Here is a 13,665-nt window from a genome sequence, read left to right on the forward strand (position 1 = left end):
TCGTTCTCATTTGGTGGCTTATTTAATCACTGGGGGGTGGGGGGGGGTATGCGCAAGGTACGTTTGCTATTACATTATAGCAGGACACAGGTACGTGAAAACAATGCATGCAGCGTCCTATCACTTTTCATGACGTTTAAACACCAACTACATTATAATATATCTAACAATCGTTTTAGTCTGTGGTAGTACACAGGTGAACCGGCCGGGCTTCCAGCTGTGAACTTGTAAGTGTGCGGTAAGGCCTGGGGCTTTGGCCTGGTCTGCCAGCTTCACAGGGCTTCGTTCTTTGTGTTTCCTTGGTTCATTATTCCTTTGACCATCGGGTTCCTTGCTTGATTTGCTGCTTGGTTTCTTATTTGTTTAGTTGATTTGGGTTATATACTTGATTGGTTTAATTTATTATTCATTCATTTTTAATACTTGATTGCTCACTTAGTGGGTTATTTGTTTGTCTGGTTATTTCTTTGGTTTCTTGACTGAGAATTTGGTTGGCTTGGGGGCTGATGTTTAGGTTGCTGGTTTGCTGGGTTGTATTACTTTATGAATTATTATTGTTGCTATTGTTAAAGGCACTGTATTGCTCTGGGGGTTGCCAATTACATTGTTATGACTGTTGTCACTGATAGTGTTGTTTTTATTCCCATTGCTATTGTTGTTGTAACGCAGTGCTGTTGCTATTGTGTGTGTTTATACAACATTATTAAATTCTTCTTTCCTTTTTATTATATGGCTTTGTTTCTGTTTTGTCCTTTTCATAAATGAAGGGGATAAAATCACCCAGCCCCAACAATCTCTCTCCAGACTGTCTTTAAATCCCTTCCAGTGAAAAGAGGAAGTTCTGTGGGTTTTCTCACCTCTACCTGCACAGACCCCTCTTCCCCTGACTCCCAACCCCCACAGGGCAGTGGATGTTTGTCTGGGCTGGCCACACACCTGGGACTTGCCTGGAGAGCATGTTCCCATGCTGTGTGTCGTGGTTTGGTTCGGAGAACTCAGGGACTATGTCAGTCTGGGCCACCCTTCCCACAAAACCGCAAGCCTTTTGATTTCTCTGAAACTGCAGGGAAAGCTGCTGATGATTAACATTTGCAGTGTTTCTCCCATTGCTGTGCTGACAGGTCTTTGAAAAATATGTTCTTTTCAATTTGTTTCAGAACAAAAACTTGGCAGGAGGCGCTCACGTACCATGATGGTAAGTGTGGTAGGAGAGAAAGAGAGAGTGTGAGAGTTTCTGCATGTGAGAGTTCAGAGGGAAGGAAAGAGACAGAGGCAGAGGTCCAGTTTAAGAGTTTAGGCAGCATTCAGAAGGGAATCTCAGGGTTAGATTTGTCTACACCCTGGCCCTTTAAGGATCGAGGGCCTGCGAAGGAAGTCAAAGGGGCTCTGAAAGGATTCAGCAGCAATGGGGCTACTGCAACTTGAGTTTGTTTGGTTCTGGATAATAAGTTTAATAAAACTCCAGTTTTAAAACTCTCTTTGGTCTGAACGTGTAATGTTTCCATGTGGTTTCTTCTGAAGTCTCTTTAATCCTACTTCTGCCTTTATTTCCCTCTGGCATGAAGCCCACCCTCAGACACTCTGCAACTCCTCACGCCCCTCAGAGAGATCTTTCAGATTTTTGCCTCGCTCCTGCTTTGCTCCCAATCACTGTGTCTCCTATCGTCTGGCACAGTGATAGCTGGCACTGTCAGCACTTGTCAGGGCCCTCAGCTGGAAATAAAACTGGTTCTTGGAAGTGTCCCTGGAGATTATTATTCGGCTCTTCAATGATGGGCCATATGCAGTATCCCCCTTGGAATTAATCAGCCCCATCCATTCCAGCCCGTTCCTGGGACTCTGCTTGAACCAATACCAGAAGGTCCCTCCACCCGTGATGTAGGAACCATAGACAGCACAATTCAGCTGCAGAGTCTCTGAGGGCCGCACCACTGCTGGGCCAAACTCCACCAGTCTAAATGGGGGAAGGTCACCTAGAAAAATGGAGAAGGGGTGCAAAATTAATAGACCCACCCTGCCAGATTGGCTCCCCCGACACACCCTGCAAGTGCATCCTCTGTAAAAAAAACTCACACAACACTGGGGCGCCCAGAAAACTCAGAAGGAGCAAAGATACTCCCATTTCTACCACTGGAGAGCAGCACAAGGTGGCTACCTGAGCTTCTGGGCAGAGAACATTTCTGCAGATCTGGGAGCTTCTAGACAGGAAATCCGGGGTGGTGATTGATCCTAGAAGGTTCAGCCAATGGGGGGGAAGCTCACAAGAAGAGTCTTGCCTATCTCTGTGTCTATCACACTTTTGTGTGTATCTGTCTGCTTCAAAGCACTCACATTAAACCCCAGATAGCTACAGCTCCATAAAAATCACAGACTCTTGTTTCAACTATGATTTTACGGTGGTAGTTATCTTGCTGTTTTGTGTGTGTGTGTGTGTACGCACACACACAGAGCCATGTATGAAGTCTGCCTACATAACATCTTCCCAACAGGGATGCTAAAAAATGGACTCCTTAGTGAATACTCTACATGGGCCTCCAATGCATGGTGGAAACCGCTGCTACTCTCTGCTTTGCTAAAAGGAAAGATTGATGATGATGATGGCGGTTTCTTTCCAGATGGGAAACTGAGACACCAAGAACACCTTTCTCATCCCAGAAAAGCAGCCTAACACAACTAACACACATTCCCGCAATGTGGCTTGTCTCTGCCTAGTGGCTAGAGCATACAATCAGGTTTGTGAGTGAGTTTTTGAATCAAAAGATTTTAAACTGTTTGCAAACAGACTTGGAGGAATACAATTTTTAAATAATTTCCATGGGTAATATCAATGTTTATTTTAAGCATTTTTTTATATTTAGCTGTTTAAATTTTCACAGTTGTGCAAAATGATGGGTTTTAAGTCTTTTTATCTATTTAAATGTTCACAGTTTGGAGAAAATATGAGGGTCAGACAATAATTATTTAATGGCAGCAAATGTTGCAATTCAAAAAGTTCACACTTTATAACCATTAAAACACAAATGGTCAACATCACATGTCAAAATATACAGAATAAATAGCCTTAACGAAGACGCTAATAAATTCTCAATTGCTATTTTTCTTACTTTGCCTGTCTGTAAATGTTGATGATTATTCATGGAAATGTGTTTTCATCTGTTTGTGTGTGTACAGAGAAATCAGACATTTACCAACAGCTCCTGACAGAAATCGAATCCAAGCCGAGATAGAAATCATTTCTCATAGATTTTAAGGCTAGAGGGGCCATCTGCTCTAACCTCTTATTTAACACAGACCGGAGAAGTCTAGCCAGTGCCTCCAGCATCAACCCCAATTACTTGTGGTTGGCCTTTGAGAAAGAAACGCCCCATCTCTCTTTGAACCACTCCCTTTGCGCCTCACTCCCGGAGATGGGATGGAGGTAAACAGGACACAGCCCAGTAATGCAGGGGAGAGGCTGAGAAGAGTCAGGGGAGGCGGATGTGACTCTGTGGGTGTTGGTGGGTGTTTCTGAGAGTGAGCATAAGAACAGCCCATCTGGGTCAGAGCAAAGGACCATCTATGCCAGTGTCCTGTCTTCCGACAGCGGCCAGTGCCAGGTGCCCCAGAGGGAATGAACAGAACAGGGCCAGGAGGGAATGATCCATCCCCTGTTGTCCAGTCCCGGCATCCGGCAGTCAGAAGCTGAGTGGTACCGGGGAGGGGAGTGGGTGCAGGTGGGATATTTTTGCAGGCGGGTAGATGTGACTGTGGGTGTGAGGTTGTGGGTGGGGCACATTCTGGGTCTGGGTGTGAATATGTGGATGGGGGCGGGGGTTGACACTGTGTTTTCATTGGGTGTGAGTGCAGTGCTTAATTTGTAATGAAAGCGGTGCTGGGGCCCAAGCAACATCTGTACGTTCATAGCTGACACGGCAAACCAGAGGGGCCAGGCTCAGCCCTGGCACAGATTAAACCCTGTGCGAGTGAGTGTGACTGTAGGTGAGCTGGGGGTTGTGTCTGTCTGTGAGAGGGCTAGGACTCTGTGGCAAGGTGGGGTGCTGAAGTGTCCGTGTGTGTCCTACTCTCTCTGGCTGGTAAGGAGAGTAGCTAACACCCTGGCCTGTGCGGTCCCTTCTCCCCCTATGGTTCTATGATCCTGTGAAATGTCTGCACCACCCGACAGCGAAGCCTACCCACCATTGCCTGTATCACTGCCCCTCCCCGTGCATGGGCCCCGCTGACGTTTCGAGCCACCTCCTTTTTGTGCCAGCCCCCCCCCCCCCCAATCTCTGTCACTGTGTGTCCCCTGGCACAGTAATATGTGGCGGGGTCCGCAGCAGTCAGGGCGCCGAGCTGCAGGGAGACCTGGTTCTCGGTGGCATCTGCAGAGATGGTGACCGTGCTCTGCAGGGAAGGGGGGTAGGATGTCTGCCCCGTAGAGGGGTGTATCCACCCCAGCAACTCCAGCCCGTTCCCGGGAGGCTGCCGGATCCAGTGTCAGTAGGAGTGCTGACTGTCACGGAGTCCCTGGGTGATGCTCTGAAACTGCTCCCCATGAAGCCAGGCAGGACTCTGGGGAAGTCTCCTCTCTGGGAGCAGCCTGTCTGCAGGACACACAGCTCACACAGCTTCCACCTTCCTGGGTCTGACCTCGGATGCATTCAGCATCCTCTGCCCCTCAGGGAAGCCAGAGGGTCCTGCACCCCCAACTCCTCAGTCAGACTTGGCTCTCAGCCAGCCAGTAAAACAGAAGGTTTATTAGACGACAGGAACATGGTCTAAAACAGAGCTTGCAGGTGCAGAGAACCGGACCCCTTCACTGGGTCCATTTTGGGGGGCAGTGAGCCGACAACCACGTCTGCCCTTCACTCCATGTCTCCAGCCAACCCCAAACTGAAACTCCCTCCAGCCCCTCCTCCCCTGGGCTTTGTCCCTTTCCCGGGCAGGACCTCACCTGGTTCCTTTGTTCTCCAACCCTTTAGGTCTCACCTTGCAGGGGGGAAGGGCCCAGGCCATCAGTTGCCAGGAAACAGGGTGTTGGCCATTCTCTGTGTCCAGACCCCTGCACACACATGCCCTCTAGGTCTCTGCAATGATCATACACCCTTACCCCACCACCTAGATACTTAAGAACTGCCTAGGGGAAACTGAGGCACCCCACACTAGTCAGAGGGAACATTAAGAACAGTCCCACTTCATCACACTGACCAGTGATGGAGAACGCAGAGACAGCACAGGTGAGCGGGAGGGGCTCCGAGACCTGCCCCACCCCTGGGCCGGACGCCTGTCTCAGATTCTCCTCTCTCTCTCTCACACACACACTGTGGCCAGGGCTAGCGCAGCCAGGAAATAGCCGGTCATTTGTCAGAAAGGACCCCAGAACCTCAGTTCCCCAGTTCAGCTGCTCAGCAGACAGGAGAGACTGTTGCAATCGCAGGCCCGGATTGGGGATTCCGAAACTGCCGGACTCCTGTAACAAAGTCTCTGCTGCCCATTCACAAGTTCAGGTGTTTCCTCTTTCTCTGCTTCTCTCCAGCTTCCTGGCGGCCTCTGACAAAGCGTCTCCTTCAAGGGACAGCGGAAGGGGGCGGACCGCAAGGGCAAAGTCAGGTGCCTTCTCTCTGGGAGGGGACGCGTGTGGCTGGCCCCCTTTGTGTCCCAGGCCCTCGGTCTCTGTGTCACCGTGTCTCTCCAGGCGCAGTAATAGGTGGCGGTGTCCGCAGCTGTCAGGGAGCGGAGCGTCAGGGAGACCTGGTTCTTGGCGGTGTCTGTAGAGATGGTGATCCGGCCTCGGAGAGACGGAGCGTGTGTGCTCCTGCTATATAGATATACCCGTCCCATGTATTCTAGCCCTTCTCCAGGAGGCTGACGGAGCCAGTGCCATACGTAATCCCGAGAAGTGATGGAGACCCCGGAGACAGCGCAGGTCAGTGGGAGGAGCTCGGAGACCTTCCCCACCTCAGGGCCGGAGGCCACCAGCTGCAGCTGGGAAAGGGCACCTAGAAACAAGCGTGGGAGAGTCCAAAATAATCCTTTAATCAGATGCCCAGGGAGCAAAGGCTCCCTCTGCCTCCCCCCTGGTCACACACACAGAGAAACGCAAACAGCCACACACAGAGACACACAGAGACTCACACGGCGCCAAGGCCAGCGCCAGGAGGACACATCTAATCATTTGGAAGGTGTCAAAACTCTCCAGTCCAGCCGCTGACCCAACGGAGCTCGGACAGCTCGGGCGAGTCGGCTGAAGCGTGAGCCTCGGGCTGCAAACCTCTGCCGACACCTGTAACAAATTCTAGCTCGCAGGCAGACACAGAAAGGTTCGCGCTCTGTGATGCGTAGGGATCGGGTACTAACCCTACATAAATAGTCGGGGAGCCCTCTAGAGGTCTTCCTTATCTTCGGCTGCAGGCGCCCCCAGAACCCGGCGGAGAAGCCGTGTCGGTAAGTAGCCAGACGCTGCATGTCTTCCTCTAGCTGTTCGGAAGTCAGCTCTCACCGTGTGGTTTCCCTGTGTTGTATAAAGACAAACAGACACAGCACAGTATGAGTGTGTGAGTCCTGGCTCTGTCTGCCTGTGTCTCTTTCTCTTTTCCCCGCACGCCCCGCTTGTGGTCTTGGTTGGGATTTCCAAAGCTGCCTAAGGGAGTTAGGCACTCAAATCCCAATAAACCCCAAAGGGAGTCAGACACCTAGGTCCTTTCACCTCCTTTGAAATCCCCAGTCCCCCTCTTTCTCTGTTCCCCACCAATTCTTCATCTATCACCTCTTCCTCTCACCGGGTTACAGACCTAGATAGTGGGGACCTTTTCTGACTTGAAAATTTGAAGTTCCCTTGATTCTTTAAAGCAACAGATCTTCTATGGCTTTCAGAGGGGTTTTCTCACTGTAAAAACTGATTTACACTTGGCTATGTTTGTTGCATGTTTTGTATCTGGAGTTTTTAAAATAAAACGTGGACCCCTAAAAAGAGTCGCAAGTGAATTTAAATAAATATTCAAGATCGCATGTTGATTCTGTTGTGTTGTTATTGGTTAGTGTTTGTTGCGAAGTTTTGGTTACCAGATTTCAGTATGTTGGGAATTGATTTGTGTGTTGTCCATTGGGATTTTTGTTTGCAGTTATTTCTTATTGGTTATTGGTTATCTGCTTCGGTGATTGCTTTGAAACTATTGAATCTCTGTCCAGACGTGAAGAAAAATCGCTCCTCCAGCTCCGCCTCTGGTCCCGACCAGCTGTGAACGCTCAGGGAGGCTGCGTAAACCCCGGGCTCAGGTTAAGGCTTTGCAGCCGCGTGGCTTTCAGAGAGCCAGAGCGCCCAGGGGACGGGAGCTGGGATGAGGCGCTGAGTAGATCCTCCCCTTTGCAAACCCCCAGCAATGCGCTGGGAAGGGAGAGGGAAGGGTGCTGTGTGTCTGTCTGTCTTTCCTCCTCTCGCTGTGTCTCACCCGTCTGCGGAACAGCAAGCAGACCCAAGCCAGGTCCCAGTGTGGCACACCCCCTCTGGGCCAGCTCTGTTAGTGTGATGGAAGCGGTAGGGTTGGGGTTTCCTGTGTCCCCGAGGATTCACACCTCCCTGGTACCCCTACAGTGACTAAGTTTCCAGGCCTTTCCGCAGTGAGTGCACCAGGTCTCTGCCCCCCGGTTCCCCAGGGAGCTGATTTTACCCCTCTGGGCCTGGAGCCGGGGTCAGGAGGTTTTTGTCCGAGCTCACACCGGCTTCCCCGCTCTGTGCGTCTCTAACAGTATTCTTGCCAGCATGTTAAAGAAGTATGGGCTGGATGAATGGACTATAAGGTGGGTAGAAAGTTGGCTAGATTGTTGGGCTCAACAGATAGTGATCAATGGCTCCATGTCTATTTGGCAGCCAGTAGCAAGTGGAGTGCCCCAAGGGTCGGTCCTGGGGCCAGTTTTGTTCAATATCTTCATTAATGATCTGGAGGATGGTGTGGATTGCACCCTCAACAAGTTTGCAGATGACACTAAACTGGGAGGAGAGGTAGATACGCTGGAGGCTAGGGATAGGATACAGAGGGACCTAGACAAATTGGAGGATTGGGCCAAAAGAAATCTGATAAGGTTCAACAAGGACAAGTTCAGAGTCCTGCACTTAGGACGGAAGAATCCCATGCACTGCTACAGACCAGGGACCGAATGGCTTGGCAGCAGTTCTGCAGAAAAGGACCTAGGGGTTAAAGTGGACGAGAAGCTGGATATGAGTCAACAGTGTGCCCTTTTTGCCAAGAAGGCCAATGACATTTTGGGCTGTATAAGTAGGGGCATTGCCGGCAGATCGAGGGACGTGATCGTTCCCCTCTATTCGACACTGGTGAGGCCTCCTCTGGAGTACTGTGTCCAGTTTTGGGCCCCACACTACAAGAAGGATGTGGAAAAATTGGAAAGAGTCCAGCGCAGGGCAACAAAAATGATTAGGGGACTGGAACACATGACTTATGAGGAGAGGCTGAGAGAACTGGGATTGTTTAGTCTATGGAAGAGAAGAATGAGGGGGGATTTGATAGCTGCTTTCAACTACCTGAAAGGGGGTTTCAAAGAGGATGGCTCTAGACTGTTCTCAATGGTAGCAGATGACAGAACGAGGAGTAATGGTCTCAAGTTGCAGTAGGGGAGGTTTAGGTTGGATATTAGGAAAAACTTTTTAACTAGGAGGGTGGTGAAACACTGGAATGCGTTCCCTAGGGAGGTGATGTGAGGATGTGAGGCAGCAGGGAGGGGGGAGTGTTGACCTGGGAATGTGCCCTGGGGATGGGAGACCTGAGAGCCTATAACCTGAGCCAGGAGGGGGCGGGGGAGGTAACACCTCTGCCCAGGAATGTGGACAGAGGCTGCAGGAGAGAGCCTGCTGGGGGGGGTTAGTTTTACTTTGGGGCTGGGTGGAGGAACGCAGGGAACCCCAGGGCTGGGGTCTAAGCTCCCTGCTCCCCCAGAAGGACTTGACTGAGGGGTCCTGGTTGTACCCACAAGCTCTGTTTGAGAGTGTGTTCCTGTTGTCCAATAAACCTTCCATTTTACTGGCTGGCTGAGAGTCTCAGTGAATCCCAGGAAGAGGGGTGCAGGGCCTGGACTCCCCCACACTCCGTGACAGTGGTGGAATCTCCTTCCTTAGAAGTTTTTAAGGTCAGGCTTGACAAAGCCCTGGCTGGGATGATTTAGTTGGGGATTGGTCCCGCTTTGAGCAGGGGGTTGGACTAGATGACCTCCTGAGGTCCCTTCCAACCCTGATATGCTGTGATTCTAACAGCGCAGTGTGATACCGGGCGGTGTCCTCCCATCTCAGGCTGCTCATTCCCAGGTACAGCTCACTCTTGGCGTTGTCTCTGGAGATGGTGAATCGCCCTTGAACCCCAATCCACTTAACAAGAACTAGACCCATCCTAGTCAATACGTGAGACAAACAGCAGTCCTTTCCCGCGACTCTGACGATACCAGTGTATTCAATAGGTGTTGAAGGCGAGCCCGGTGCCATTACAGGGGAGCCGGATGCACTCCCGTTCATTTCTACCAGCCCCCCCCAGACTCCACCAGCTGCATCTGGGACTGGGCACCTGATGGAGAAAACACATTAATGAGCACAAGGATCATTGTTCATACCTGTGGACTCTCACTAGGGTGATAAGGGGATATAAGCAACAGAGACAGACAGACATGTTACTAGCTAAGACAGTGGTGGAAAGCATACAGGGAGAGAGACTACCGAAGTGGGGGAAATCCGGATGGGGAGAGGGATAATACAGCACAGGAACAATGGATGGAAGAATAGCTAGTGGGGGATTAGAAACATACAGATGAGATAATGATGTGCATGGAACATTGTATAAGAAAGAAAGAAAGAAAGAAAGAAAGAAAAAGAAAATACACCATGATGCCTAGATGGATGCGAATGCGTGGATGATAGGTGGATGGATACTAAGGCGGTTTATACAGACAAACAAAGACCTAGATACACTCTGCAATTCAATATACATAATCTTTACATTCCCTATATTTTCGAACATTTTCTCACCTTTCCAATTTGCTAAAAGGAACCCAAATTGTCCCCACGCCGGCATTGCTCGCTGAGCTGGAGGGTCACTTCTCCCTGTAAAGACGAGGAGGGGCTTAGCCCTTAACCGCACAAACTGCTTCTGTCTCACCCTCCCAGGCAGAGGCGACTGCCGGGTTTGGAACAGGAAAAGAAGTCACGCCCCTGCCCACACCCTGCCCCTGGAGAGGGGCGGAGAATCCGGGCTGATGGGTGTCAGGGCGCCCCGGGAACAGGGTGAGTTATTGTGAGGTTCTTACACCAACCAGAACTGTCTTGGGCGCCGCTACAATGGACAAGTGAAAACCCAGAGCTCTGCTCCTGGGACCACAAAGCCGAGACCCCGATGAGAAATGCCCCAGGGCAGCCTGAGACGGGCGTCATGCATACCATATCTCTGTCACACACACACACACACACACACGTGTTCTCTCTCTCTCTGCCCGGCTCACACAGTCACATACAGACACACCCACGCGTGGCGATTCAGGGCCAGTTTTTCTCCTCTCTCTCCCTGCAGCGGCCCTTTCAGGGAGCAGGGGCCGGGCTCACGGGGATGGGCGCTGGGACGCAGCGCTCTAGAGTGCATAGGACGAGCGCCCTCATGCTCTCCCTGCAGCTCCCCTTTTCACATCACTCGGGGGGAGGTGGGTCCAGCCTAGGGATCGAGGGTGGGGGCCACACGCTGCGGGAAGGGGGCAGCTGGCAGCAGACTGGCAAGCGGTGGGGCTGGGGTTTCCTGTGTTCTCCGGCAGTCACCTCTGGTGCCCCCTGCAGTGACTCACTTTCCCTTCCCTCCCTGCACGGAGCGCACCAGGTCTCTCCGCTCCTCAGAGAGCAGACTTTCCCCCTGGGGCCCGGGAAAGGGTTTTTTTGTCTGAGCTCACACCGGCTTCGCCCACTGTGCGTCTGGAGCAGCGCAGTGATACCGGGCGGTGTCCCCCCGCCTCAGGCGGCTCATTCCCAGGTACAGCTCGCTCCTGGCGTTGTCCCTGGAGATGGTGAATCGCCCTTGGACCCAGTCCGCGTAACGTGGGTCTGACCCGTGTAGTTAATACGTGAAACAAACTCCGGTCCTTTCCCGGGACTCTGCCGGTACCAGAACATGTCGTAGCTGCTGAAGGAGAAGCCGGTGCCTTTACAGGAGAGCCGGATGGACTCCCCTTCATTTCTAACAGCCCCCCCGGACTCCACCAGCTGCATCTGCGACTGGGCACCTGGTGGAGAAAGCACATTAATGAGCATAATGATAAATGGTCATACCTAACGACTCTCACTAGAGTGATAAGGGGCATCTAAGCAACAGAGATAGACAGAGAAGTTTCAAGCTAATAGAGTGGAGGAAAGCATAGCTGGAGAGAGAAGACAGTAGAGGGGGAAATGCGGATGGATAGAGAGAGAAGTACAGCGCAGGGACACTGGATGGATGAATAGCTACTGGGGGATTAGAAACATACAAAGAGATGGGATAATGATATGCATGGAACATTGTATAGATTGGACTGTGAAAGAAAAAGAAAGAAAGAAAGAAAGAAAGTATGATGTTGCCTGGATGGATTCAAATTTATGGCGGTGATAGATAGATAGATAGATAGATAGATAGATAGATAGATAGATAGATAGATAGATAGATAGATAGATAGATAGATAGATGATACTAAGGAGGTTTATACAGACAAACAGAAATAGATACACTACAATTAAAAAGACATAATTTCTAGGTTCCCTGTATTTTCAGACATTTTCTCACCTTTCCAAGCGGCTAAAAGGAACACAAACTGTACCCACACCGGCATTGCTCACTGAGCTGGAGGGTCACTTCTCCCTGTCAGGATAATGGGGCGGCGGGGGGCGGCGCCAGCCCTTAACGGCACAAACACAAGGCGCAGCCGCTTCTGTCTATTGCAGCCTCCCAGCCGCTGCTACCTGGTTTGGAAAGGAAACGAAGTCACCCCCCTTCCCACACCCTGCCCTGGAGAAGGGCGGAGACTCCAGGCTGATGAGTGTCAGGGAGCTCCTGGAACAGGGCCGGTTATTGTGAGGTTCTCACATCCACCTGAAGTGTGTCAGGCGCTGCAGGGCACAAGCGCAGACCCAAAGCTCTGCTCCCAGCACCTCACAGCCGAGACCCCGGTGAGAAATGCCCCAGCGCAGCCTGAGACCGGCCTGCTGCAGACAAATCTCTCCCGGGAAAGCAAACGCCGCTCCAGGCTCGCGAGCAATGGTCTCTGGATGTCGGAAGAGGCTTTGGGATTCCCCTGGTAACTATCTCCCCCAGGGACACAAGGGGCCGCTCATCGCCGGGGAATAAAGTCTCACATCCGGGCTGGGGGGTCAGGCTGCCCCCGAGCGCTCGAGTCTCTTTGATCCGCTCCTGCAGACACTGTGACCGGCGCTCAGGTTTGGTAGAGGGGGCCGGGATGACACACCGCCTGGTTTGAGTTTGGTCCCTTCTTCAACCCGCAGGGATCCATCTCTCCCAGCTGGTCTCTCCCTCGGTCTCCAACTGCCCTGAAAGTCCCTGTGAAATGTACCCATCCCCCTTTTTGTCCCAGGCCCCCCTTTGTCTGTGTCGCTGGGCCCCTCTCCTGGCGCAGTGGTCGGTGGCGGGGTCCGCAGCTCTCGGGGACAGCAGCTGCAAGGAGACCTGGCTCCTGGCGGTGTCTCTGGAGAGGGTGAGGCGGTTCCGGAGAGCCTGGGCCGGGAATGGAGTCCCGGAGCGGGTGATAACGCCCAGGTATTCTAGTCCTGTCTCTGGAGACGCCGGGATCCGCTACCACAGGTAATCGCTGCTCGCTATCGATTCCCCAGAGACCGCGCAGGTCAGAGTGAGGGGCTCGGAGACCTTCCCCACCCCAGGGCCGGGCTCCACCAGCCGCACCTGGGAAAGGGCACCTGGAACAGAGGGGAGAGGTAAGTCTAAACTTTCCATGGAGCCCCCCAGAGTTCCCGGGGACCGGGCCCCTCAATGCTCACCTGGAGAGCCAGAGAGCGCGCAAAGCACCAGCCACCAAGCCCCTGGCATGTCTGTACCCGGGGCGGAGGGGGAAAGCCAATGAGCCCCACAGCCACCGATGCAGCTTCTGGGGGAGACAAATGCCTGGGAAAGGACAGCAGCGGCCTCCGTGCGTGTGTAGGTCGGGGGAGGAGGGTGTGTGGGGAACAGCGACTCTCTCGGAGTGTGGCTGTGGTCATGAGAGGGTGTGAAATTCTCTGGGGGTTTGGTTCTCCCTCTCTCGTCCGTTCTCCCTCCATCTGGGTGAGTGTTTCAGAGCAGCAGCCGTGTTCGTCTGTATTTGCAAAAAGAAAAGGAGGACTTGTGGCACCTTAGAGACTAACCAATTTATTTGAGCATGAGCTTTCGTGAGCTACAGCTCACTTCATCGGATGCTGTAGCTCACGAAAGCTCATGCTCAAATAAATTGGTTAGTCTCTAAGGTGCCACAAGTCCTCCTTTTCTTTCATCAGAATGCATCCCATCAAGTGAGCTGTAGCTCAGGAAAGCCTATGCTCCAATAAATTTGCTAGTCTCTAAGTCCTCCTTTTCTTTGTGTGAGAGTGTGCATCTTTCTACCACTTATCTATCCATGTCATACATCCCTTTCTCTATCTGATACTCATCTAATCTATCTGTCTATCAAACC

The 13,665-nt window shown here is 51.9% G+C and overlaps 1 pseudogene; it reads right to left on the reverse strand.

Annotated features, from left to right (window-relative positions):
- Window positions 1–5,864: 5,864 nt before the first annotated feature.
- LOC125629006 (Ig heavy chain V region 3-like) lies at window positions 5,865–13,308 on the reverse strand (annotated as a pseudogene).
- Between the last annotated feature and the right edge of the window lie 357 nt (window positions 13,309–13,665).

The sequence above is a fragment of the Caretta caretta genome, chromosome 13 (genome assembly GCF_965140235.1).
Source record: "Caretta caretta isolate rCarCar2 chromosome 13, rCarCar1.hap1, whole genome shotgun sequence".
NCBI lineage: Eukaryota > Metazoa > Chordata > Testudines > Cheloniidae > Caretta > Caretta caretta.